This window comes from Prionailurus bengalensis, chromosome A3 (assembly GCF_016509475.1).
Source record: "Prionailurus bengalensis isolate Pbe53 chromosome A3, Fcat_Pben_1.1_paternal_pri, whole genome shotgun sequence".
In the NCBI taxonomy this organism is placed as follows: domain Eukaryota; kingdom Metazoa; phylum Chordata; class Mammalia; order Carnivora; family Felidae; genus Prionailurus; species Prionailurus bengalensis.
The window spans coordinates 70,500,998-70,525,168 of NC_057354.1; positions in this window are offsets into that span (position 1 = coordinate 70,500,998).

The window sequence follows — 24,171 nt, forward strand, 5'->3', positions numbered from 1 at the left end:
CCAGGCTCTGAGCTGTCAGCACAGAGCCCGACGCGGGGCTCGAACTCACAGACTGCAAGATCATGACCTGAGCCGAAGTCGGCCGCTTAACCAACTGAGCCACCCAGGCGCCCGGGTCAATATTTTTAAAATAGATGTTAGATTACACTCCCACAAAGCATGAGCTATGTTAGCCCAATAATATTCTTTCTGCTGATATTTGAAATCTAAAAAGACCAGGTTATAAGGACTTGGGAAGTTGGTCATTGGAGCTGGCACAATTTAATAGAATCAAGAGGGAGGCCATATATTACTAGAGGTTTCGGGATTTTTGCATTTCTACCCACCATAGGTTTGCTTATTCAAAGTGTTCTTATTCAAATACGTACTGGTATGTATGAGAGCATTCCAGAGTCACTTTCTCCTACTTTGCAAAAGTTTAATTGAAATCAAACTTGTGTCTTTTGATCATGAAGAAGAAGCCATAATTGTCGGAGGTTCTGAGATAGACTTTTAAAAAACGCGAAATTTGATCTAGATCTTAACTAAGTAGGGAGTGTGGGGGGGGTGTTGCAGGGATGGCATTTCAGTGAGGGGTGGGAGACTGAAGAGCAGATTGATATGAAGGGGAATCTCCATAAATGAGAATGATAATATGTTTATGTTAAGGATTTATGGGGAAACATAGATTTTAATGAAATTTATAGGGAATATACATTGTTTTTTTAATTAAAAAATTGTAATGTTTATTTATTTTTAAATGCTTATTTTTGAGAGAGAGAGAGAGAGAGAGAGAGAGAGCGTGAGCAAGTGGGGGAGGTCAGAGAGAGACAGAGAGACACACACAGAATCAGAAGCAGGCTCCAGGCTTCAAGTTTCAGCACAGAGCCCGACGTGGGGCTCGAACTCATGGACCGTGAGATCATGACCTGAGGCGATGCCGGATGCCCAACCGACTGAGCCACCCTGGTGCCCCATTATTTATTTATTTTTGAGAGAGAGTGTGTGAGCGAGGGAGGGGCAGAGAGAGAGGGAGACACAGAATCTGAAACGGGCTCCAGGGTCTGAGCTGTCAGCACAGAGCCCCATGTGGGGCTCAAACTCATGAACCGACTGAGCCGGATTGATGGCTCAGGATCATGATCTGAGCCAAAGTCAACACTTAACTGACTGAGCCACCCAGGTGCCCCAGAGAAATATACATCGTTACAGGGGCCAGATTGCAGAGGGTTTTGAGTGGCATTATATATCATGACATCTTTAGAATACAATAATATTTATTAGTTTAGTATTACAAATATAGTATTTTTTTTTCCTTAGGGCTATGTTGTGTGCCCTCACAACAGCCCTTTGGGGCAGCTGCTTTGAGGTTGGACAAAAGTTTAGGTTTATTGGGGAAAGAGTTGTGCTAAGGTTAAGTGTAAATGTATGCTATGGGAACCCATTGGATAGCAATGGCCAAGTATATTCTTCTGAAAGGTTGAACAAAAAAAGCTATCTTGTAACTTCACTCTTTAACAAACGGTATGTGTAATAATGTATATTGTTGCTTCTTTAAAATGAAAAAGAAATGCCTCTATAAATGCCTGAACTTCAAACTCTGTGCAATGTGGTCTACATACAAAAACTATAAAATTTGGGGCACCTGGGTGGCTCAGTTGGTTAAGCATCTGACTTAAGCTCAGGTCATGGGGGGTTCAAGCTTCTCATCTGGCTCTGTGTTGACTGGACAGAGCCTGGAGCCTACCTTGGATTCTGTGTCTCCCTCTCTCTGCCCTTCCTCTGCTCATGCTCTGTCTCTCTCTTTCAAAAACAAATAAACATTAAAAAAAATTAAAAACTATGTAAAATTAGAGGGGAAAAATAGTCTTTTAATGAATCTTGGAAAGAAGGAATATGAAGCCAACCAATCACAATGAATATACATTTATCAAAATTAGTCTTGGCATTTGATTCATCTTTGATGTCTTGATCTCTTAGGTTTATCATATTACTGAGACTATAGGGCAAATACAAAAAAAAAAAAAGTGCCTAATGGTCTTTATGTTTCTAAAACCAAGACAGGATTACAAATCCGTAGAGTACATAATGGCCTCGGCAGGGTTTTATTGTACTGCCTCAGAAGAACTGATTAACTTATAGAGTCTGATGATTTGTGTGTCTAATGTAGTTACATTCATTCAGCACCAAAGGGAAAAAAAAATCACTCTTGGGATTCATGTAATAGTTCTAATTAATCCCACCATGCTTTGGTAGATAATTTATGGGACAGTAATAGAGCCCAACAAGCTTCTAATTATACATACACAAAGTAATCACTTGGTATTTCCACTACTGATTTATTTTCCTAAAGGTGAAGAGATATTTATAAAGGATTGTTTTTAAATGAACAGATTTGAACAGAATAGTATTTGTGGAAAAAATTCAAATGACCAGTTGGGAAGTATATAATTGTACTGTTTGGACAAAATATAGATCCATTTTGAGATACTGAAAGAAAAATATAATTGAAGGGCAAGTTTTGTTTTATTGACCTTTGAAGATTTGAGAATTACTATCTCAATCTGTACAGATTTCTGGATAGATACTCCCCAAAATTATTAAAGGAATTGAGATCATTAGCCTCTAGTTTCCCCAGGTATTCTAAAATCAGACAGCTAATCTCACCCACAGCTCACACACCATATCAAGTAAAAAAATCAAAGAACTCTTAGATAAACCCTGCTTCTCTTTTCCATTCCTTTTGTGAAAAGTGACTGTTTATGTAAATCTACATGATAAAATGTCAAGGGACTCTGAAGTCATTTTTGTAGGCAGAGATGAGACTTGTCAAAGCATTATGACACATGAGTGTTGGGAAATGAATGGATAAGACAGAGGTATTGTTAATGCTTTGCTAATATTCAAGTGGGTTGACTAGTTCTTCAATCACTTTAGTTCACTTCTTATCCTGGGTTTCCAATATGTGGCAGCTAATGTATAGTTTAAATATAACCTTCATTCATGAAAAAGTTTGCTTATAAACTTATACCATCATATTTAGTCTGCTTTTTTAACTTTAGATAGAACATTGACTTATGAAAGAAAACAGAAATTAGGAAAAATAATGCTAAACATTAATGGAAATTTCAAGTTAAAAATATAAATTGACAGAACCCTTTATAGGTAATGTAGATTTTTAAAAAGTTACTTATCAAGAACATATAATTAATTGTATTTTTAAATCATGTTGGGCATATTACACTGAGCATACTTTGGAGAAAGCCAATAGTAAATGTCCTGTCAACTAATTATTTTATTTATTGTTTTGCATGAATATAAATGAATACTGGAGGAGAGTATAGAGAAAGAAATATAAACAGTGAGAAGTAAAATTTCCCCATCCAACTCTGACCAATTCCATAAACCGCCCAGATATAGCCACTGTTAATAGTTTGGTGTATATTTGCTTACACACATACATACACACATCTATGTATCTATGTATATATCTACCTACCTACCTACTTACCTATCTGCTAATAAATATGTTTAGATATGTACATGCATTTATAAATATTTTTTATGTTAACAGAACTATACTGCACATATTATTTTCTCATGTAACTACAATAGGGAAATCTATCCATACCATTATCTCTAGATCTGCCTCCTTTTCAATGGTTGCATAATACTCTATAGAATAAAAGTAGCATAACTAACTTAACTATTTAATTTTAACCCTTATAAAAATACAACAATAAATATTCTATGAATTTACCTTTGTTCATATGTAACAGTATTTTTCTCAGGTCAATACATAGAAGCAGAAATTCTGAATAAAGAAGTATAGTTATTTTAAAATTTTGAAACTATTACTCTCAAAAGAAGTTGGACTTTCACAACTCCACCAGTAGCATATGACTGCCCATTTAGTCAAATTTTGCTCAACACTGGATATTATTAATCCTCTAATTTTGGCCAATCTGTTAAAAGGTTAAGTTGCATCTCATTTTGATGTATATTTTCTGTATTACTATAAAGCTTGGCAATTTTTTTTATTTGTTCAATGCATTTCTCTGAAATGTATATATATTTTATTTGACATTTTCTTAAGGTCTATTTTGTTTTTTCTATATTCATTTCAGATACTTAAAAATTAATCACTTTTGGATCTTTTATATTATAAATTTTGTGTTTTTACAGTCTTGTGTATGCTGTCTTTTCAGTATTGATTTTAAAATTTGCATGTAGCCAAATCTGTTTTTCCTTTATTTATAGCTTCAAGGTGTTATACTTGAAAAACTTTTGCCAAAATAGAACTTATTTCTATATTCTATTATATGTTAATACTATAGAATATAATTATGTATTTTATTATATTTTAATAAATTTTATTTGGTTATATTTATTAAATCTAAAATTCACTGTTAATAACATTGGTCATATGCATCTAACTTATTTTTCACAATGCATAAACTCATTAGTATAACCTTTCTACCACAGAATAAAATCATCACACTTATCATATAATATTCATTAATCATATTTAACAAATATTTACTGAGTGGTGCCTGGGTGGCTCAGTTGGTTAGATATCAGACTTGGTTTCAGTTCAGGTGGTAATCACGGTTTGTGGGTTTGAGCCCTGTGTCCAGCTTTGCACTGACAGCATGTAGTCTGCTTGGGTTTCTCTCTCTCCCTCTCCCTCTGCCCCTACCCTGCTAGCTCTCTTTCTCTCTCTAAAAATAAATAAATAAATAAATAAATAAATAAATAAATAAATAAATAAATAAATGTCAAAATAAAACCACACAAATATTTATTGAGTACTCACTATAGGAACTAGAGGTAGGTTCTGAAAAACAGATTCCCCCCTCTTGCAAAATTTCTCTCATTATCTCTTTCTCTCTTTCTCACATACAAATAAATGATATATGCAGTAATTGATAACATAGTTATACTTACAGATATCACCATGATATAAACTATGAAGAAATGTTTGAGTCATATGGGTAGCATGAAAGTACTGAGAAAATCTGTATTTCATATCAGTTGGTCATAAAACCCTTTTTAAAAAGATAACATCTGAGGTGAAACAGAAATGAAAAAAGAAATGAGCCATACAAATTTTGGTTACAGCACTTAAAGAAAAGGAAACAAAAATGTAGAGGCACTTTTTGAGTCAGGGAAATATGAACATTAACAAAGAGTCCCAGAAAGGTTGCAGCAAGTGAGGGAGAGATAATTTGTAGTTATCCAGGCATCTGATGAAAGGGGGCACTATAGGTCTTGTTCAGGATTTACCCTATGTGTGAGAGGAAAACTACTGCAAAGTTTGAGGAAAAAGTGAAATGATCGGACTTGCACTTTTTAAAGATCTATCTGGAGATAGAGATTTTGGAGAAGAGATTTTGCAGGACTTCAAGGTGGGATGAGAGGAACAAGAAAAGAATAGAAAAACAGTTAATAGACTATTAAAGTAGTCCAGGAAACAGATGTTGGTGGTCTAGGTTTAGGAAGTTAGCATTAGATGAGTGGCTGTCAGATTCAAATATGTCTTGGAAGTAGAGAGGGGAGCCAAGATGGCAGAACAGCATGGAAGTTTTTTGTGTGTCTTGCGTCCATGAAATACAGCCAGACCAACACTAAACTATCCTACACACCTATAAAACTAAGTGGAGGATTAACACAACAATCTGCACAACCTGAACCACAGAATTCAGCAAGTATGTGGCACAGAGAGGTGAATGTGGGGAGCAAGAAACTGCAGCAGGCAGGAAGCCACTTTTGTGGGCAGAGAGAGGACTGAGACGGGGCAGGGGGGTGTGTAGAATACAGGAAAAGCACGCCTCCCCAAAAGCAGCTGGAGAGAAAATGAAGAATTGGAAACAGCTGCAGGGACTAAACTAAAAACGGTGAAAGGAGAAAGGAGAGGGTTTAAATTCCACTAAGACTGTAAACAAGGGGAGTGCAGAGTCTGCAACTCTGCATCTCGATATCTGGCAGTGCTCTGGTGGGAAGGGTGAATCCCCAGGAGCAGAGGGGGGGGTCCCAGAGGTTCTCAGGCCACACGGGGAAAAGCGGTTCCACTGCTGGAAGGACATTTGGTAGAGACTGTTGAGGTCACATGGTCCCAGCAGACCCCAGAGAATGGCCACATTCGGTGGTGCTGGAACAAGGTCATTAAGTGTGAAGCCTGGTGCCAGATGTGTGTTGTGATTTTCCATATCCCTGAAACGCTGCTGCTACATTATCTCGCGAACTTTTTCTGGGGCAGACTGACACCTGGCCACAGTCTTGAGGCACCAACAGCAGCAGGATCCAGCAAGCGTTCCTGGGTGCATCCAACATTCGGCCATTGCTCGGTGAGACCCTCCCTCAGATGGGCAGAATGGGTGAAAGCCCCAGTTCTTCAGAAGTAAGGGGCTGGGGAAAACAGTCATATCTGAGACAAAACTTGGGAGAGAGGTACTGCCTTGGCCTTGGTCACAGACAGTGAAAAAGCAGGGAGTGGACAAAAGCTGAAGACAGATGACAGGTGCACGATTGCTGATCGGGGAGAACAGAGTTCCTATACTAGAGAATGGGTAGCTGGGTGACGCCATTTTCACCGTTCCCGAGCATGTGCATATGCATCTAGGTGCACCACAACAATCCAAACAAGTAGACTAGCAATGCCATCTAGGGGAGAAGGGAGCCTTTACACTAAGCCCCGCCCAACTGGGCCAACCTTGCTCTTCAAGAACAAAAGTCTCACCACCTGTTTAGTTTTGGACTATAAAGCTCTTCATAGTCTGATTTCTAGGGGAAAACGAAGTAATTTCAGTCCTATTTCAATCTGTTAGCAGGTCCATCTACTCAATTTTCTTTTTTTTTTCTCTTTTTCATTTCTTTTCTTTTTCTTGAATACAGCAAGAGAAAAAATTCATTTTTATTTCCAATTTTTATTAAAAATATTTTTCTTTAATTTTTTATACTACGTTCTTTACTTTTGTGTAAATTTTTTCATATTATATTTTACTTCCATCATTTAATTTTGGTTTACTTCAGTGTATCCAGTATTTCACATTCTCAAACGATTTCCTTTTTTTTTCCTCCTTTTTTCTCTAATCTATCAAACCACTTTCAACACCCAGACCAAAACACACCTAGGATCTAGCATTATTTATTCAATTTGTGTGTGTGTGTTTTTAATTTTTTAATTTTAATATTTTTTAAATTTAATTTTTTTAATTTTAATTTTTGTACCTCATTAATTCCTTTTCTCCCTTCAAAATGATTAAACAAAAGAATTCACCCCAAAACAAAGAGCATGAAGAAATGACAGCCAGGGATATAACCAACACAGATACACGCAAGATGTCTGAACCAGAATTTAGAATCACGATAATAAGAATACTAGCTGGTGTCAAAAATAGACTAGAATCCCTTTCTGCAGAGATAAAAGAAGTAAAAACTAGTCAGGATGAAATAAAAAAATTCTATAACTGAGCTGCAATCATGGATGGATGCCACAGCGGCAAGGATGAATGAGGCAGAACAGAGAATCAGTGATATAGAGGACAAATTTATGGAAAATAATGAGGCAGAAAAAAAGAGGGAGATTAAGGCAAAAGAGCATGATTTAAGAACTAGAGAAATCAGTGACTCTTTAAAAAGGAACAACATCAGAATCATAGGGGTCCTAGAAGAGGAAGAGAGAGAAATAGGGGTAGAAGGGTTATGTGAGCAAATCATAGTGGAAAACTTTCCTACCTGGGGAAAGACACAGACATCAAAATCCAGGAAGCAGAGAGGACCCCATTAGATTCAACAAACACTGACCATCAACAAGGCATATCACAGTCAAATTCACAAAATACTCAGGCAAAGAGAGAATCATGAAAGCAGGAAGGGAAAAAAAGTCCCTAACCTACAAGGGGAGACAGTCAGGTTTGCAGCAGACCTATCCATAGAAACTTGGCATGCCAGAAAGGAGTGGCAGGATATATTCAATGTGCTGAATGAGAAAAATATGCAGCAAGGCTGTCATTCAAAATAGAAGGAGAGATACAAAATTTCCCAGACAAACAAAAATGAAAGGAGTTTGTGACCACTAAACCAGCCCTGCAAGAATTTTTTTTTAATTTTTGTTTTTTAACGTTTATTTATTTTTGAGACAGAGAGAGACAGAGCATGAATGGGGGAGGGCCAGAGAGAGAGGGAGACACAGAATCTGAAGCAGGCTCCAGGCTCTGAGCTGTCAGCACAGAGCCCGATGCAGGGCTCGAACCCACAGACCGCGAGATCATGACCTGAGCCGAAGTCGGATGCTTAACCGACTGAGCCACCCAGGCGCCCTCCTGCAAGAAATTTTAAGGGGGACTCTCTGAGGGGAGAAAAGATGAATAAAAATATATATATGTATATATATATATATATATATATATATATATATATATATATATATAAATACCAAAAGCAATAAAGATTAGAAAGTACCAGAGAACACCACCAGAAATTCCAACTCTACAAGCATCATAATGCCAACAAATTCATATTTTTCAGTGCTCACTCAAAACTTCAGTGGACTCAATGCTCCAATCAAAAGATATAGGGTAACAGAATGGATGAGAAAACAAGATCCATCCATATGTTGTTTACAAGAGACCCACTTTAGACCTAAAGACACCTTCATATTGAAAGTAAGGGGATGAAGAACCATGTATGAAGCTAATGGTCAACAAAAGAAAGCCAGAGTAGCCATACTTATATCAGAAAATCTAGACTTTAAAATAAAGACTGTATCAAGAGATGCAGAAGGACATTATATCATAATCAAGGGGTCTATTCACCAAGAAGACTTAACAATTGTAAACATTTATGCGCCACATGTGGGAAAACCCAATTATATAAATCAATTAATCACAAATATAAAGAAACTCATTGATAGTAATACCATAATAGTAGACTTCAACACCCCACTCACAACAATGGACAGATCATCTAATCAAAAAATCAACAAGGAAACAATGGGTTTGAATGACACACTGGACCGGATGGACTTAACAGATAGATTCAGAACATTTCATCCTAAAGCAGCAGAATATACATTCTTCTCCAGTGCACATGGACCATTCTCCAGAATAGACCATATACTGGGACACAAATCAGCCATAAGCAAGTACAAAGACATCGAGATCATACCGTGCATATTTTCAAACCACAATGCTATGAAACTCGAAATCAATCACAAGAAAAAATTTGGAAAGGTAACAAATACTTGCAGACTGAAGAACATCCTACTAAAGAATGAATGGGCTAACCAAGAAGTTTAAGAGGAAATTAAAAAGTATATGGAAGTCAATGAAAATGATAACACACAACTCAAAACCTCTGCGATTCAGCAAAGGCGGTCATAAGAGGAAAGTATATAGCAATCCAGGCCTTCCTAAAGAAGGAAGAAAGATCTCAGACACAACCTAATCTTATGCCTTAAGGAGCTGGAAAAAGAACAGCAAATAAAACCCAAAACCAGCAGAAGACAGGAAATAATAAAGATTAGAGCAGAAATTAATGCTATCGAAACCAAAAAAACAGTACAACAGATCAATGAAACAAGAAGCTGGTTCTTTGAAAGAATTAACAAAATTGATAAACCACTAGCCAGTTTGATCAAAAAGAAAAAGGAAAGGACCCAAATAAATAAAATGAAGAATGAAAGAGGAGAGATCACAACCAATACAGCAGAAATAAAAACAATAATAAGAGAATATTATGAGCAATTATATGCCAATAAAATGGGCAATCTGGAAGAAATGGACAAATTCCTAGAAACATACACACTACCAAAACTGAAACAGGAAGTAAGAGGAAATTTTAACAGACCCATAACCAGTAAAGAAATTAATTTAGTAATCAAAAATCTGCCCCCCAAACAAACAAACAAACAAAAACAACAAGAGTCCAGGGCCAGATGGCTTTCCAGGGGAATTCCACCAAACATTTAAGAAAAGAAGAGTTAACACCTATTCCTTTGAAGCTGTTCCAAAAAATATAAATGGAAGGAAAAAACCCAAACTCTTTCTATGAAGCCAGCATTACTTTGATTCCAAAACCAGACAGAGACCCCACTAAAAAGGAAAACTATAGACCAATTTCCCTGATGAAAATGGATGCAAAAATCCTCAACAAGATATTAGCCAACCACATCCAACAATACGTTAAAAAAATTATTCACCATGACCAAGTGGGATTTTACCTGTGACACAGGGCTGGTTCAATATCCACAATATGATTAATGTGATTCATCACATCAATAAAAGAAAGGACAAGAACCATATAATCCTCTCCATAGATGCAGAGAAAGCATTTGACAAAATACAACATCCTTTCTTGATAAAAACCCTCGAGATCATAAAAGCCATATATGAACGACCCAACGCTAATATCATCCTCAATGGGGAAAAACTGAGAGCTTTCCCCCTAAGGTCAGGAACAAGACAGGGATGTCCACTCTTGCCACTGTTATTCAACACATACAGTATTGGAATCCTCGAGGAGAAAGCAGGCAAAAACCTCTTTGATCTTGCCCACAGCAACTTCTTACTCAACACGTCTCAAGAGGCAAGGGAAACAAAAGCAAAAATGAACTATGGGGACCTCATCAAAATAAAAAGCTTCTGCACAGAAAGAAAACAATCAGCAAAACTAAAAGGCAACAGGCAGAATGGGAGAAGATATTTGCAAACGATGTATCAGATAAAGGGTTAGTATCCAAAATCTATAAAGAACTTATCAAATTCAACACCCACAAACAAATAATCCAGTGAAGAAATGAGCCAAAGACATGAATAGACACTTCTCCAAAGAAGACATCCAGATGGCTAACCAACACATGAAAAAATGCTCAACTTCACTCATCATCAGGGAAATACAAATCAAAACCACAATGAGATACCACCTTACACCTGTCAGAATGGCTAACATTAACAACTCAGGTAACAACAGATGTCAGTGAGGATGTGGAGAAAGAGGATCTCTTTTGCATTGTTAGTAGGAATGCAAGCTGGTGCAGCCATTCTGGAAACCGGTATGGAGGTTCCTCAAAAAACTAAACATAGAACTACCCTACAACCCAGCAATTGCACTACTAGGTATTTATCCAAGGGATACAGGTGTGCTGTTTCCAAGGGACACATGCACCCTCCATGTTTATAGCAGCACTATCAACAATAGCCAAAGTATGGAAAGAGCCTAAATGTCCATTGATGGATGAATGGATAAAGAAGATGTGGTATATATTTACAATGGAGTCTTACTCGGCAATCAAAAAGAATGAAATCTTGCCATTTGCAACTACATGGATGGAACTGGAGGCTATTATGCTAAGTGAAAGTAGTCAGAGAAAGACAAAAATCATATGACTTCACTCATATGAGGACTTTAAGAGACAAAACACATGAACATAAAGGAAAGGAAACAAAAATAATATAAAAACAGGTAGGGGGACAAAACAGAAGAGACTCATAAATATGGAGAACAAACTGAGGATTACTGGAGGGGTTGTGGGAGGGTGGATGGGCTAGGGGCATCAAGGAATCTACCCCTGAAATCATTGTAGCACTATATGCTAACTAATTTGGATGTAAATTAAAAAAAAATTAAAAATATATGTCTTGGAAGTAGACAATAGGATTCACTGTTGGATTTGATGTAACTTAGAAAAGAATGAGTGTGTTTCTAGCCATTCTTTTGAAATATTTAGGTAACTGATCATAGAGACTTCAAATAGTGAGTGTTGAGTCCCTGTCTTTGACAATATTAATATATCTTTGTTCTTATTACATTGGCTAAGGCCTTCATACATGGCTCAGTAACATTAGTGATAATAGTCATCTTGGTTGGTCCCAGACTTTTATGTGCCTATTTCAAATATTCTATTAAACATGCTGTTTGTTCGGTATTTCTTGTGGGTATCTTTCATAAATTTAAGAGAATGATTATCTGGTCTCTAAATAGCTACAAATTTATGATTTCTTAGCTTTTTATGCTTTAAAATCAAGAATGTATGTCCAATTTTATCAAATACTACTGTAGAAAATCTAGTAAAATAATTTCTGAGGGTTTATTATTTTCTATATTAATATTATTTCATGAATATATCTGCTTATTAAAAAATTATGCTTTTCTGTTAATTACTGCTTGATTATAACATAATACATATTTTATCACTATTAGATTAAATAAGCCTTTATTTTATTTGTAACTTATTCATTTATTTTAAAAATCTTGATTTTTTTTTCAGTATCATTTCCCTGGAAGATAGTATATATTTTTGGTTCTCTGCATGGGCTTCTATAGTACAGGAATGTAAAAATAAAAATAAATTTCATTCATGAATATATTGAAATTCAGTAAATATTTAGGGGCATTTCCTTGACTCCTTGTAATTTCTTCTAGGGCTATTGGGCTATGCATATTACACTTTCACTTTCATCAGTTTTGGTATTTTAATATCCAAAAATTATACATTTTATTTAACACATGAAATTTTTCTGGTATAAAATTCTTTTGACTGTCAAAAACCTTAAAAATCTCTTATATTCTTTATTAATCTTTTTTAATAAAAACTTTATCATATTAAAAAAATAATACTAGTAAGGATTTAGCTATTACTTTGCTTTAATGGTAATGTTATTGATTTTATTTATCTCTATACTACTTCTTTTATTCCTTTTTATTATTGTTTATTATTTATTTAATCATATCAACCATTCTACTGTGGTTTGTACATTTTTAACTTTATCTTCTGAGATTAAATGCTTATTTCTTTTTTTTTTTTTTAGTCTCATGTGTGTGGTCACCATCTGTACCCATATGTTACTATAGTATTATTGGTTATATTCCCTGTGCTATACTTTTCATCTCTGTGACTTACTTATTTTATAATGAGAAGTATGTTCGTCTTTTACAATGTTTTGTTTTACTGAGGTATAATGAACATGCAGTGTTATATTAGTTGCAGGTATACAATATGATTCAACAATTTTATGCGGTGCTCATCACAGTAAGTGCACTCTTAATTTTCTTCACTTATTCCATCCATCCCCTGCCCACTACCCCTCCATCTACCCACTAATAACCATCAGTTTGTTTCCTATAGTTAAGAGTCTGTTTTTTGATTTGTCTCTTTTTTAGTTTGTTCACTTGTTTTGTTTCTTAACTTCCACATATGAGTGAAATCATACGGTTATTTCTCTTTCTCTGACTTTCTTCACTTAGCACTATCCCCTCTATCTAGGTCCATCCATATTGTCTGCCCTATTCATAGAAGTTTGTACCTCTTAATCCCCTTTACCTGTTTCACCCATTCCCCTGTTTATACCCCTCATGCAAACATTAGTTTGTTCTATTTATGAGAATTTATTCAGGTTTCTTTTCTGTTTGTTGTGTTTTTAGATTTCACATAAAAGTGAAAATTGTATGGTATTTGGCTTTATCTGACTTATCTCACTTAGTGTAATTCCATCTAGATCCATCCATATTGTCACAAAAGTCAAGATACCACTCTTTTTTATAGCTCGATAATATTCCATTATATAAATGTATAGTCATTATTATATCTAGTCATCTTTCTATGGATACATGAGTTGTTTCCATATCTTGGCTACTGTAAATAATGCTGCAATAAACATAGGGGTGCATAAATATTTTCCAAATTAATGTTTTCATTTTCTTTGGGTAAATACCCAGGAGCAGAATTACTGGATCATATGGTATTTCTATTTATTATAGAGAGCAAGAGAGCACAAGTGAGTTGGGGAGGGGCAGAGAGAGGGGGAGAAATAAACCTAAGCTGGCTCCATGCTCAATGCAAAGGACATTTGCAGGGCTCAATCTCACAACCATGAGATCATGACCTGAGCCAAAATTGAGTTGGATGCTTAACTGACTGAGCCACCCAGAAGCCCCTGTCTTTTGTTTTTTAATAAAAATAAATTAATATAAATTTTCTTCTGAATAGTTATAATAGTACCTAATTTTTGCATTTTTATATCATTTTATTAAAATATGCATTAATTACAAAAAAATATGCAACATGTGTGTGTCTCTATCCACTATATTATTCTCATCTTTTTATTGTGAGTTCTCTATTTATTTGTAAAAGTTATTTCCTAGGTAGTATACGGCTAGAATATGTTGGATCTATTTATTTATTTAATTTGTAAAATCTGTGAGGGAAATCACATGAATCAATTTTATCATGATTAATGATAGAGTTAAATCAACTTTATTTTCCTTTTTAATTTTCAGGGTTTGTTTTTAACATTTTTTAACATTTTTATTTTTATTATTTTTAATTGTGTTTCCTTTCTACTCTTTTTTTTTTTTTAAGTTTTCTTTAATCCAACTTTTTTTTTCCCCTATAGGTTTGGAAGTTTTACATCTTATTTTAAATCTAGAAATAGCACTTAAATTTGTATTTTGTAAATTTAAATTGATAACATCAAATGCTTAGTGAATATTTATTTGGCCCTTACCCAAATGGTAATACCTAGTAAAAAACCACTATCTTTATATTTTCATTCATCTCTTATATCATGAAGCATCTGCTATATATTTTCAGGTTTCAGGGTGTTTTTTTTTTTAAATATACTATTAAACAATCTTTCTTTACATCTAAGTGTAATTATTTTTATTTCTTTTCTTAAAAAAATCACGCAAATTTCAGTATCCACTCTCTTTCCTTTATTCCCCTTTTCTTTTTCTTTTCAGTTGAGACTATGATGATAAGTACTCAGCCCAAAATATATTTGAAAATGTCAATCATTTTCCATTATACTTGAATGTGGGAAAAGAAAAGATAATAAAATCAATGAAACAAGAAACTTGATCTTCAAAATTTTTTTTAAATAAATAAAACAATGATAAACCTCTAGCAAGATTGAAAGACTTAGGAGAGGAATATTTAACTCATAGGACAGCCTGTAATAAAGTAATATTGTCAGAATCAAAAAGTATGGAACTATATGGACCTCATGGTTATGAGAACCAATGGTAAAACTCTTGTCAAAGGAAGCTCTAGTGTCATTAAACAGTTTCACACAGTAATACAGGAGTATCTTGAACTCATCTCCTCCCACAGACTCATCGTATCTACAACTACATAATGAACAATTTCCTCTGAAAAAGAAAAACAAAACTAGTTGAGCAACGAACTCCTACACTTTTGGGAAACAACAACACACACACACACACACACACACACACACACACACACACACATTGAAGGGGTTGAAGAAGCTGAGAAAGAATGTCACCATTAATACCACTCCTGGCTCAGCAACCCAAAATATAGAGGGAACTCACAACCCCAAGCTTCTCCTTGAGGAATGAAAAGTTAGAACTACACAGCTATAACCTCAGCTGTAAGACTTACACATAAAATATCTAGCTTTGAAAGCCAATAGAGCTTACACACAAGATACCCCAAGGCTGTTTAACAGAGAAACAATTCTTAAGGAGCTTACATACACAGACAAACTAGGCCCAGACCCCAGGGCACAGGTGGCTGACCTAAAAACAACCAGACTTTATGGGAAAGCACCTAGTTTGTTTACCTTAAAGCATCACCCTGAGGGCCTGGCAGCCAATTTAACACACTTAAGGTTTTAATGAAATACTCTATAAAATTGGAGGCTTGTATACATGTCTGTGTCCCAGTTTTTATGCCTGGTACTTCAGATTTTGTGGCTGCTGCCTCGGTGATGCCTCTTGATTGCCTGGCTCTAGTGACCAGTGAGGCTTGATTCCATGGAACCCATGGTACTACAACAAATGGGAGGTTAGTTTCTGGTCAGCTGTCAACAGAGGGGACATCACAGAGATAAAGGACAAATACCCACAGGCCAACTTTGAAAAAGGCCCATATGATTGACCTGGAGCTTCAGCCTGAGGGCCAGGCTCCCACCTACTGAGGTATTCTCCAATGGCATATGTGCACTCTCTCTGCCTCACTCTAGGCTACCAGTATCTATGCAAGATGTTTATTAACTTACATTCATTGCTGTGGTCTGAGAGGCAGGCCTCTAATTAAATACACATCTAGGTACTGACTACAATTCTCTCTCAAAACTGGGGAGGTAGGCAGCTGCCATCTCTATGTTATGCCTCTTCCCTGCTTGAGGTTCAGAGACAGTACATTGCGTGCAAGCCTGGCACCTGGTTTTGGGTCTGCTACCAAGATAACACATCCCTTAATAGCCTTTCTCTGGTGGCCAGCAGGGCTTGTGTTCACAGGTTAAATGGAGTTGTAGCACAGAATGAAACAGTTCTTACTGGGTATCATACCAGGGCTCAAAGCAGATGACAGAAAACCCATCTCTCAGCATTCCACTAAAGTAGGTATATCTGGATACTTTAAATGCCGCTGCCTGAGGATCTAGCTTATGATCAACCTGAATGTAGGTGTCAACTGAAATCTCCTTTGCGACATTGGCACATTTTGGCAAACTCTAAATTACAGAGAGGCACTAAAAATAAAACAGGCTGCTTGGAAAATTAAAAAAAAAGTCTAAGATACAACCAAGAGCTAGGGTAGAGTTAAACAATGACCATCTCCTATACAAAGCTAGCCTTGCAAAACTACATGCCAATATCCTTGATGAACATATATGTAAAAAACCTCAATAAAAATTAACAAAGAAAATTCAACAATACATTAAAGAATCTTGTATTATGATCAAGTAGGGTTTATTCCAGGGATGCAAAAATGTTCTAACAACCTCAAATAAATCAATGTTATACACCACATTAACAAAATGAATGATAAAAATTACATTATCATCTCAATAGGTGCAGAAAAAGCATCTGGCAAAATTCAACACACATTACAAAAGAACTCTCAACAAAGTGGGTCTACATAAAACATGACAAGCCCACAGCTACCACAATACTCAATGATGAAAAACTGAAGCTTACCCTCTAAGATCAGGAACCATAGAAAGATGTCCATTCTCTCCATTTTTATTCAACATAGTATTGAAAATCTTTGCTAAAGCAATTATAATGAAAATTGGAAAGGAATAAGTAAAACTTTTAGTGTTTGTAGTTAACATGAAATTATATGTAGAAAACTTTAAAGCCTTCAGCAAAAAAACTGTTAGAGCTAAGGAACAAATTCAGTAAAATGGAAGGATACAAAATCAATATTTAAAAATCTATCACAATTAATTTTTTTTAATTTATTTATTTTTTGATTTAAATCAAGTTAGTTAACAAATAGTATAATAATGGTTTCAGGACTAGAATTTAGTGATTCATCACTTACATATAACACCCAGTGTTCATTCCAACAAGTGCTCTCCTTAATGCCCATCACCCATTTAGCCCATCCCCCCCACCCAATTCTCCTCCAGCAACTCTCAGTTTGTTCTCTGTATTTAAGAGTCTCTTATGGTTTCCTTCCCTTTCTGTACCTTATTTTTGCTTCCCTTTCCCTATGTTAATCTGTTTTGTTTCTTAAATTCTACATATGAGTGAAGTCATATGAAACTTGTCTTTCTCTGAGTGACTTATTTCACTTAGTGTAATACGCTGTAGTTCCATTCATGTTGTTGGAAATGGCAAGATTTCATTCTTTTTGACTGCTGAGTAATATTCCATTCCATATATGTATATATCTATACCTATAGATATAGATAGATAGATATCACAACTTCTTTATCCATTCATCAATACACTAATACATTGAGCTATCAAAAAGACAAATTAGGAAATCATCCCATTTACAATTGCATCAGAAAGAATAAAACATCTAGGAATAAATTTAACCAGTAGATGAAAGGCCTATACACTGAAAGCTATAAGACAATGGTGAAAGAAATTGAAGAGGACATAGATAAATGAAAAGATACTGTCCATGAAATGGAAGAATTAATATTGTTATAATATACATACTATTCAAAGCAATCTACAGATTTTAATGGAACAGCTATAAAAAGTCCAAAGGAATTTTTATAAAGCAAAAAAATCTCTGTATCCGTATAGAACCACAAGAGACCCAGAATACATAACACAGCATTGAAGAAAAAGATCAAAGCTGCTGGCATCATACTCACCAAATTCAAACTGTACTTCAAAGTTCTAGTATTCAAAATAGTATGGTACCAGTACAAAACAGACACACGGTTCAATGAAATGAAATAAAGAGTGCAGAAATAAACCCATGCCAATATGGTCAATTAATCTAGGACAAGGAAGGCAAGATTATACAATGGGGAAAAGACAGTCTCTTTAATAAACTGTGCTGAGAAAACGTCACAGCTACATTCAAAAGAATGACGCTGGATCACTATCTTAGACATATGCAAAATATAAAATCCACATCCACATATACACATATATAAAAATAAATCCAAAGTGAATTAAAGATTTGAATGTAAGACCTGAAACCATAAAACTGTTAAAAGAAAACACAGGCAGTAAATAAACTCTTTGACATTGGTGTTAGTGGTATGTATATTTTTGACAAGTCTCTTCATTCAAGGGTAACAAAAGCAAAAATAAACAAAAAGGATTACATCAAACTAAAGAGCTTTTGGGGTGCCTGGGTGGCTCAATAGGTTAAAACTTCAAATCTTGCTTTAGGCTCAGGTCATGTTCTTACAGCAGTGAGTTGAGCCCCATATTGGGCTCCACACAGAATGAGAGGATTTAAATTTAAATATATATATATATATATATATATATATATATATAAAGTAAAAAAATACTATATATATAAAGTAAAATATACTATATATATACTTTATATATATAAATAAACATAGTAAATATATTATATTTATAATAATAATATATTATGTAATATAATATATTATATATTTTATATATAATACATATTATATGTATTATATGTATTATATATTGTATATAATACATATAATATAATATATAAATAATATATTTATTATATATATATATATATATAAAGTAAAAAGCTTTTGCACAATGAAAACAATCATCAACAAAATAAAGAGGCAACCTACTGAATGAGAGAAAATATTTGCAAATCCAATATATGATAAGGGGTTATTATCTAAAATGTATAAAGAACTTATAATACTTATTATCAAAAAAGCAATGAACTTGATCAAAAAATGGGCAGAGGACTTACATAGATATTTTTCCAAAGAAGATGTGTAGATGGCTAACAGAAACATGAAAAGATGCTTAACATCACTAATCGCAAGAGAAATGCATATGAAAACCACAATGAGTTATCATTTCACACCAGTTCGATTTGCTATTATCAAAAAGACAAAATATAAGTGATGGTGAGGATATGGAGAAAACAGAACACTTGTACACAGTTTGTGGGAATAGAATTTGGTGTAGCCATTAATAATAATAATAATAATAATAATAAAATTATCATGTGATCTGACAATTTCACTTCTAGGTATTTAGTTAAAATGCAAACACCATTTTATTTAAAATTTTTTTTTTCCAACGTTTATTTATTTTTGGGACAAAGAGAGACAGAGCATGAACGGGGGAGGGGCAGAGAGAGAGAGGGAGACACAGTATCAGAAACAGGCTCCAGGCTCTGAGCCATCAGCCCAGAGCCCGACGAGGGGCTCGAACTCACGGACCGCGAGATCGTGACCTGGCTGAAGTCAGACGCTTAACCGACTGCGCCACCCAGGCGCCCCGAAAACACCATTTTAAAGTGATATTTACACCCTTTTCTTCAGTGCAGGATTATTTATAATAGCCAAGACATGAAAGCAACCTAAGTGTTCATGAGCACATGAATGGATAAATAAGATGTGGCATAATAGGTACAATGGAATATTAATCATAAAAATGAAATTAAACATGGCCATTTGTGACAATATGGATGGAGACAGAAGACATTATACTAAGTGAAATAAGTCACACAGGGAAAAACAAATACTGTATGATATTACTTATATGTGAAATCTAAAAAGCAAAACAAATGAACAAACAAAATAAAACAGAAACAGACATAGATAGAGGAAACAAATTCTTGGTTAACAGAGTGGGAAGGGATTAGGGAGCTTGTGAAATGGATGAAGAGGATTAAGAGGCACAAACTTCCAGTTGTAGAATAAATGTCATTGGATATAATGTACAGCATAGAGAATACATTCAACAATATTTTATTTATTTTTTATTTTTATTTTATTGACCTGAGCCAAAGTTGGATGCTTAACCGAATGAACCACCCAGGCACCTCAACAGCATTTTAATTTTGTATGGTGACAGACTGTAACTAGACTTATCGTGGGGATCATTTCATAATGTATAAAAATACTGAATCACTATTTTGTACACCTGAAACTAACATGGTTCAATTTAAAAAAAAATAGCAGAGCTTATACCCAATTACAAAAATAAAGTCAAGAATGCAAAATTGGGGGGTCCCTGGGTGGCTCAGTCAGTCGAGTGCCCAACTATTGATTTCAGCTCAGGTCATTATCTCACGGTTGGTAAGATCGAACCCTGCCCGGGGTTCTGTGCTGTCAGTGCAAAACCTGCTTAGGATTCTCTCTCTCCCTCTCGCTCTGCTCCTCCTTGGCCTTTATTCTGTCTCTCTCTCTCAAAATAAATAAATAAACATTAAAAAAGGAATACAAAATTGGAAAATAATGATAATAAAAGTAATATTAATAGTGATAATAAATATCGGTAGGATCATACTTTTCAAGTTGGTCAGATATTTGTTTTGTTTTTGTTTTTATTTTTTTAATGTATATTTACATTTGAGAGAGAGAGAGAGAGAGAGAGAGAGAGAGATAGGCAGACAGTGCATGAGCAGGGGAGGGGCAGAGAGACAGACTGATGGAGACAGAATCTGAAGCAGGGTCCAGGCTCTGGACTGTCAGCACAGAGCCTGACATGGGGCTCAAACTCACAAGTTGTGAGTGAGATCATGACCTGAGGTGAAGTCGGACGCTCAACAGACTGAGCCACCCAGGTGTCCCCATTTTCTTTGTTTTTCTGAGGGTTTTGCTTCTTTTTTTCTGTTTAATATCAAACTTATAAATTCTGTGAGAGGCCAATACTATGAAGGTAAAATTGTGGCTAAGAGTGAGTTTGATTGTCTATAGCCAGGATAAATCCTGGAAGCACCAGGATTGCACATATCTGACCTTGAACATATCACATAATCTATTCCTCAGTTTCTTCATCTATAAAGTGGAACAATAATCATATTTACTGCTTGTGGTTGTTGTGAAAATTAACTGAATAATGTGCAGAAAACACTGTCTGGCACATAGAAGAGCTACCGTTGCTTCTTTCTGCTATCATCCGTTGTTGCTGAGGTATAAAAAGTAAAAGCCAACAGTTTCTCTGCACACGTCCTAAAATAAAATACAATATGCAAACAACAACAACAACAAAACTCAAAATGGATTAAAGACTTGAATATAAGACCCGAAACCATAAAACTCCTGGAAGAAAACACAGGCGGTAAGCTCCTTGATGAAGTTCTTGGCAATGATATTTTTTGAATTGACAACAAAAGCAAAAGTAACAAAAGCAAAAATAAACAAGTGGGACTACATCAGACTAAAAAGCTTCTGCACAGCAAAGGAAAAAATCACATAATGAAAAGGCAACCTATGAATGGGGGAGAATATTTGAAAAATCAATATCTAAGTGGTTAATATAAAAATACATCAATAACTCAAAAATACATTAATAACTCATATAACTCAATAGCAAAACAAAAACAAAACAAAACAAAAATAATTACAAAAAGACAAAGGGATTGACAGAACACACACAGATGGCCAAGAAGTACAGGAAAAAATGTTCAACATCATTAATCATCAGGGAATTAAAATTAAAACCAAAATGAGATATCACCTCACACTTGTTAGAAAGGTAATTATCAAAAAGAGAAAAAATAACAAGTATTGGTGAGGACATGAAAAAAGAGAACCTTTGTGCACTGTTAGTGGGAATATAAATTGGTTCAACCACTATGGAAAATGGTTGAGAGTTCAATCACTATGGAAAATATGAGAGTTTCTAAAAAATATATAAAGAAAATAAAATGATTAATATTAAATTAAATATTACTCCATATATATTAATCAATTAATTGATATTAATATTAAATTGAATATTAATTAAAATAGTCCAAGTTAGAACAGACATAAATGGAAATGAAAGCACTAAATCTGCAGAGAAAAATCAACAAACCCAAAAGCTGATTCTTTGCAAAAATCAATAAAGTCTATAAACCTCTAGCCAGGCTCTAAGAATAAGAGAGGACACAGAGTATTAATATCAGAAATGAACAGTCATGAGATGGAGCCCTGCATTAGGCTCCGTGCTAGGCGTGGAGTCTCTCTCTCTCTCTCTCTCTCTCTCTCTCTCTCTCTCTTTCTCCTTCTGCCTCTCCCCCCACTTGTGCTCTCTCTCTCTCTCAAAAAAAAATGCAAAACTATACAATTTCTAGAAGATAACATGAGAAAATTTGAATACCTTGAATAAGGCAAAGACTTTTTAGATATAACACCAAAGACCTGATCTATGAAAGAACCAACTGATAAGCTGGATTTCATGAAAATTTAAAGATTCTGCTCTGTAAAAGGCAATGTCAAGAGAATAAGAAAACAAATGACAGACCAGAGAAAAATATTTGCAAAAGTACATCATATAAATGACTTTTATCCAAAATACATAAAAAACTTTTAAAACCCAACAATAAGAAATAGGCAAAAGACTTGAATAGATATTTCACCATACAAGACAGATAGATGGTAAGCTAGCATATGAAAAGATGTTCAACATTTTATCTCATTAAGAAATTGTAAAACTAACAATGACATACCACTGAACACTTCCCAGAATAGACAAAATGGAATACTGACAAAACCAAATGCTGGTGAGGATGTAGAGTAATGTAACTCTCACTCATTGTTGGTGGAAATGCAAAATGGTATAGTCACATTGGAATATACTTTGGCAGTTTCTTACAAAACTAAACATAATTTCACCACAAGACCCAACAATCATGGTCCTAGTTATTTAACGAAATGAAATGAAAATGTGTGTCCCCACAAGAACTTACACATGGATGTTCATGACAGAACTCTTCATAATTTTCTAAAACTAGATGCAACAAGATGTCCTTTAATCTGTGAATGGGTAAATAAGCTGTGGTATATCCATAAAATAAAATTCAGTGATGAAAGAAATGAGCTACCAAACTATGAAAAGACCAGGAAAAAACTTAACTACACACATTTGCTAAGTGAAAGAAGGCAATCAAAAAAGGCTACATACTATACAATTCCAATCACATGATGTTTTGGAAAAGGCAAAACTGGAAGTAGCAAAAACATTTGTGGTTGCCTGGGTAAGAAAGAAGGGCAGTGTCAATAGGCAGAACGCAGAACTTTTAGGGCATGTATGATACTACAGTAGTAGTAGATACATGTCATTATACAATTTTCAAAACCCATAGGCTGTGTAACACCAAGAGTGAATGTTAATGAAAACAATGCACCTAGAGTGATAATGATATGTCAATGCAGGTTCATCAATTGAGGCAAATGTACAACTGTGGTAAGGGATGTCAATAGCAGGGAAGTTTACATATGGGGACAGAGACTATGTAGAACTCCACTTTCTGCTCAATTTTGCTTTGAATGTAAAATCTCTCTAATCTGATAAGGGACACATTTAAAGATCAGGAATACTTAAGTGAATATGCAAATAGAGCAAAACTGTTCCCCAGGGAAGGGAAGCCAATTGAATCTCTATTGGATAGAATAGAATTTGCCGGTTTGTAGATAAGAGTTATTTTGTACTGCTATCAGTTATCTATAATCTAAAGAGTTCTAACTAGCTTTCATCCAATCAGAATGAGATGACCTCAAAAGACATCCTCTGGAATTTAAAAAATTCACTGGAACATAAATATTATTTTACCCTAAGTCCTTGTTTCTTTTTATAGTTTTGATAGAATATGTTATTCCAGTAGGGAAAACCAGTAGCTCTTGCTGATTCACCTCTTCTTGAGAGTCACAAGTAGATGTGAACCCAATCTGCTTCAATAACTTCTGCATGTTTATCATTCTTTCTCTTCTACTCTTGGTACTTTCTCTTGTTTTCTAGCAATATGGAATATTTTCCTTTGAAAAATGCAAAAATAATAGCAACAGTTTTCTATTCTTCTAATAG